A 6,000-nucleotide genomic window follows, 5' to 3' on the forward strand; every position below is an offset into this window, starting at 1 on the left:
TTTGATCAAGCCATCATGTCTAATGGGTTTAGACATAACAATGGAGACAAGTGTTTGTATTCCAAAACTTGTAAGGGATATGTGATCATTGTTTGCTTATATGTGGATGACATGCTTATTCTAAGTAATAGCATGAAACGGATAGAAGAAACGAAGAGGTTTCTATCATCAACCTTCAAGATGAAAGATCTTGGAAACGTTGATACCATACTCGGTATCAAAGTAAAGAAACATAGTGGGGGTTTTGCGTTAGGGCAAGCCCACTATGTTGAGAAAGTATTGAACAAATTTAACCATCTCAAGGTTAAATATGTCAATACTCCATTCGATCATAGTGTAAAACTAGAGAAGAATGAAGGAAGAGCGGCGGCTCAATTGGAGTACGCTAGTGCTATAGGGAGTCTAATGTACGCTGCCCAGTGTACTAGACCTGATATAGCATTTGCGGTAAGTAAACTTAGTAGGTTTACAAGTAATCCAAGTGTGGATTACTGAAAGGCAATTGGAAGAGTCCTAGGTTATCTTAAGAAAACCAAAGGACTAAGCCTTCACTACTCCAAATTTCCTTCGATTTTAGAAGGATATATAGATGCAAGTTGGATATCCAATCTTGAGGACAACTTGTCCACAACTGGTTGGGTATTTACACTTGGTGGAGGTGCAATTTCTTGGGGTTCCAAGAAACAAACCTGTATATCTCATTCCACTATGGAAGCAGAGTTCATAGCTCTAGCTGCTACCGGCAAAGAGGTCGAATGGTTAAGGGATCTATTGATAGAGATTCTCCTAATCAAAGATAATGTATCTACTATATCGATACATTGTGATAGCCAAGCGACATTGGCTAGAGCATACAGCGGAGTGTATAATGGGAAGTCTAGAAACATTAGTCTAAGACATGGATATGTAAGAGAATTGATTCAAAGAGGAGTCATCTCAATATCCTATGTGAGAACAAGTGAAAATCTGGCGGATCCTTTCACTAAGCCACTAACGAGGGATTTAGTGGTTGCATCATCTCGAGGGATGGGACTTAAACTCCCTAAAGAGATTCACGATTGATGGTAACCTATCTTAACACTAGTTATTCAACTAGTGTTAGGTTCAATAGGTAACAACAAGTCAATCAAGTAGTTGTACTCAAAATAAGTCCCATCTGAGATATTGAGTACTTGTGTGTTACCAAGTGGAGGGTTAAAACCGAAAGGTTTTTTAATAGAATTCAGTCTTGTAAAGACAAGTATTTTTGGTAACAAAATACTGTAAGAATTCTACCTATATGGACATAGGGGTGGTGCCGCCTCTCATGAGAATTGGGAGTATTCTCAAGAACGTCCATGAATGGAAAGTGCACATGGCCATTAACGGTGCAAAGCGAGACATAGAGGTCTCAAGTGAACATCGCAAAGGTGTGTGTATTATCACCAATTTGTCATCATGAAAAGATGGTTCAATGCCTAGTTCAACCAAATTTTCGACAAATTTTGTGATAATTACACTATAGTAAAGTTCAAGTTGAAAAACACTTTACTTTATGCATCAATGCAATGACTCCTATAAGAGAGAGTTCTTATTTAATCAAGTGGGGGATATGTTATATTTTAAATATAATGATTGATTAAATAAGTGTTACAATAGATGACTATTTAATCTAGTGGGGGAATGTTATATTATTTTATAATATAATGTAATATTATATTATTTTATAATATAATGTAATATTATATTATTTTATAATATAATGTTTTAGATTAAATAAATGTGACATGGAGTGTCACATATTGTAACATATAATAGAGAGTTACATTATTTGGATATAAGTGAAATATCCAAACATGTAACATATTTGGTGTTACAAATTCATCACAAATTTGTAACTCCTAAATATCACCCATTATTGTGTAGATTTGTTGTTACACAATATTGAGATGAATTTCTTAAAGCCATATGAGAAATGGCTGATAGAGATGTGATTTTAACTCCCATATTGTGTATGGAAGTTACATCATCTCGAGGGATGGGACTTAAACTCCCTAAAGAGATTCACGATTGATGGTAACCTATCTTAACACTAGTTATTCAACTAGTGTTAGGTTCAATAGGTAACAACAAGTCAATCAAGTAGTTGTACTCAAAATAAGTCCCATCTGAGATATTGAGTACTTGTGTGTTACCAAGTGGAGGGTTAAAACCGAAAGGTTTTTTTAATAGAATTCAGTCTTGTAAAGACAAGTATTTTTGGTAACAAAATACTGTAAGAATTCTACCTGTATGGACCTAGGGGTGGTGCCGCCTCTCATGAGAATTGGGAGTATTCTCAAGAACGTCCATGAATGGAAAGTTTTGAGCACATGGCCATTAACGGTGCAAAGCGAGACATAGAGGTCTCAAGTGAACATCGCAAAGGTGTGTGTGTTATCACCGATTTGTCATCATGAAAAGATGGTTCAATGCCTAGTGCAACCTAATTTTCGACAAATTTTGTGATAATTACACTATAGTAAAGTTCAAGTTGAAAAACACTTTGCTTTATGCACTAATGCAATGACTCCTATAAGAGAGAGTTCTTATTTAATCAAGTGGGGGATATGTTATATTTCAAAATATAATGATTGATTAAATAAGTGTTACAATAGATGACTATTTAATCTAGTGGGGGAATGTTATATTATTTTATAATATAATGTAATATTATATTATATTATAATATAATGTTTAGATTAAATAAATGTGACAAAGTGTATCACATATTGTAACATATAATAGAGAGTTACAATATTTAGATATATGAGATATATCCAAATAATGTAACATATTTGGTGTTACAAATTTGTAACTTCCAAATATTACCATTTATTGTGTAAAATTGTTGTTACACAATATTGAGATGAATTTCATAAAGCCATATGTGATATGGTTGTTAGAGATATGATTTTAACCCCAATAATGTGTTTTGGGAGTTACAAAATCATTTGGGACGGTTTGGAACCGTTTGGAAAAACAGCACATTTGCTGAAATTGGTCGATGGCCGCAGCCTGTGGGACAGAGACCAGTGGCCGCGGCCACTAATGTCTCTGGCCGCGGCCACAGGCCAAAAACTGACCAATTTTCAGTTTTTTCAATCTTTGTTGAACGGCTCAAAAAACCCAAATAACTCCCAAATCTCCTTTTTAATTCCATATTAATCCAATTAAACATTGGTAGCATCCATGGGGGTTGGTGGAATTTGAAATTCAAAGGGTGTCTCTAAACTCTATAAATAGGAGCCTATAGCTCACTTGTAAGACACAACATTTCTATCCATTAGAGCACTTGGCTAGAAACACCTTGAGGCTTGATAATTCCAAAAAGCTTTTCCAATATCTGAGAGAGATCCCTTAGTGCTTGAGTTAGGGGGAAATAAGCTTTTGGACAAAGGTTTTAAACCTTGTTCAGGTTGGTGATCCCCAACCCTCTTCACTTAGGTTGTGTAAGTGAGAGTTTCTTGTATTTCTGTTCTTCTTTCTATTGTATTGTTTTCTTCTTATTCTCTTGTTCCTTTTACTTGTATTTCTTGTTCAAGAGTTGTAATATTTTCTTTTCTTTTGTTTCAAACACTTCTAGTTTACTTGTAACCTTTTGCTTAGAGTTTTATTTTACTACTCTCTTCTTCTTCATCATCTTCTTCATTTTCTTTGTTTATTTGTAATTTTCAGTTATAGAGTTGTAACCTTATTTAATCAATCTATATTTATTTGTAATATCATTGCATAGAGTTGTAATATTTTAATCATTTCCATTAAGGCAAAACAATTTTTCCTAACAATAAGGAGTTCCATAGATGACAAATAGAACCCATGTCATTTTTGATTCATAATAAAAAACCATTACCTCAATATAGTTGTTTACTGCTGCCACTACGTGTACACGCAAGTGTTGTTTCTAAAGCAGACACATTCCTTTTGCCATCCCTATTGATGGAATGATTTCACACCCAAAGAACCCTTGATTCTTGTACACTGAATTCATCTTTTCCTTACCCACTTTCGTTTCCATCAGGATGACAAAATCAGGTTTTCATCTTCCCACCTAAGCCTTGAGAGCTTGGGTCGCCAGGGCCCGCACAATGCCCCGACAATTCCACGATAGTACAATCATTGAGGTTGGGGGGGGGGGGGGGGGGGGGATTAATAAGGGCTGCCTCCTTGCCTATATGAAAATTTGGATCAACTATAACTGGAACCTCAACACAATTTTGGGTATCAATACCTTTTAGGTCTTCCCCTGACTGAATACTTAACGGAATAACATTCTTCGAACCATGGATAGCCTTGTTACGCTGTCTTGAGCTCGACCTGGTGCTGGATCCCCTTCTGGTTTGTTTAGTTTGACTGCAGATTGAAGAACCACCTTCATCCTTGCCCCTTAGGAATGGGATTTCTGTCGATGGAGGCTTGAAAGTAGGAAGTTCATCATACTCTTTCTCGAAGTCATATTCTGAAGACCCGGGTTGGATAATGGGAGTTAGGAAAAGTTTGGCTTTCCTTTTTCTAGAGTTGATGGTATTATAGATCCAAGTGGTCTTGAAATATTGTACCTTGGGCTTCGAATAAATCAAATTGCACTGGGCCCATAAGCTTTTCAACAAAGGGTCCAATTTTAGTGTCAATGGGCCACAGAACCATAGTGGGTTCAGGGTGGTGATGAGGGGTCCTAGACTTGCATAATTGTGCATGGGGTATTTCTAGCATTTTCCCAATGGTGGGCCCCAAAGTTGGCCTCAGACTAATTAAAATACCTTTGTCATTCATATTCATACCAATTTGGGCAAATGGATGATGACCCATCCTTTGCCCTACATTGTCTCTCTTTGTTGCAGAAGTTTTCCCAAAAATGGGCGATTTATATGCAGTTGTATCTGTATCGGCTGTCTGGGGCACCTATTCTTTCCCTTTGGATTGTCCAATGGCCGCCACTCCTTGGTATGGACAGGCTGAGGAAAGTGGATTTATGTCTCCTGTAGTATGAATTAAGTTCTCTGGTAGTTTCTTGGCTTCCGGCATCCCATTGGCGTCTCTTCTTAGAACGGTAATTCTTGTGTCAAAATAGTCTTTGATGGGAACTTCAGCTTTAAACAATGCCCCGTTGGGTGGTAAACAGAAGCTTTAGGCCTTTGGCATGCTCCCCTTGAGTGAGAAAAATGCACACAGTTATAGCAGAGTTTAGGGAGCTTGTAATACTTGAATTGTATCCATTCCTTCCTGCCTCTGGTAATATTCAAAAGGAATACGGACGGGAGATGATGGTTCACCAGAATATCGGCTTGGAATTTGAGGAATCATCTTCTGGCCACTTGTTTTCGAGGAACCATGTCATGACCGTGGTAGTCGCCAACCTTAGTTGCGATAGTTGGAGCATTCTTTCAGGTTAGGTACGGAGTTGGTAAACCATGGGCTTGAACCCAGAACCTAGCCTTCTCCATTTGAAATGTTTGCCATCTACCGTCTTCTGGCCACTCCCTGAGGTTTAGGAGTTGTCCATTAATCAAACATGGCCTATTCTTAAGTATCTTGTCTTTGTCCTCTTTTGAGACAAAGAAAATGTAATGACCCAAATTTCCTAATAGGGCTTAGCTCAGGGCCTTGATTAGGGGGCTAGGATGGCAAATTTTAGAATTTTGTGATTATATGATATTTATGTGTATCATTATGTGATTATGTGAGTTATATTATAATATGACTTGATATGCATGTTTAGGTAAATTAAATATGCATGTGGGCTCATTTCTATTTAATTGGGTAATTTTCATAATTTGGCCTGTTATGGGTATATTTGGCATATATGTGGTATGTGTGTGGCACTTCATTATTATTTTTTTATGCTTGAGTTACTCAGCACGAGGCGATCCTAGGAGGCAAGCAGTGGGAAAGTCACAACGGGATCCATACTTAACTCGGAGTGAGTCAAGGGGTATTTAGCACAATACCGGGATATTGGATAATTGGAATAAATATTTGATG

Source organism: Humulus lupulus, chromosome 2 (genome assembly GCF_963169125.1).
Source record: "Humulus lupulus chromosome 2, drHumLupu1.1, whole genome shotgun sequence".
NCBI classification, from domain to species: Eukaryota; Viridiplantae; Streptophyta; class Magnoliopsida; order Rosales; family Cannabaceae; genus Humulus; species Humulus lupulus.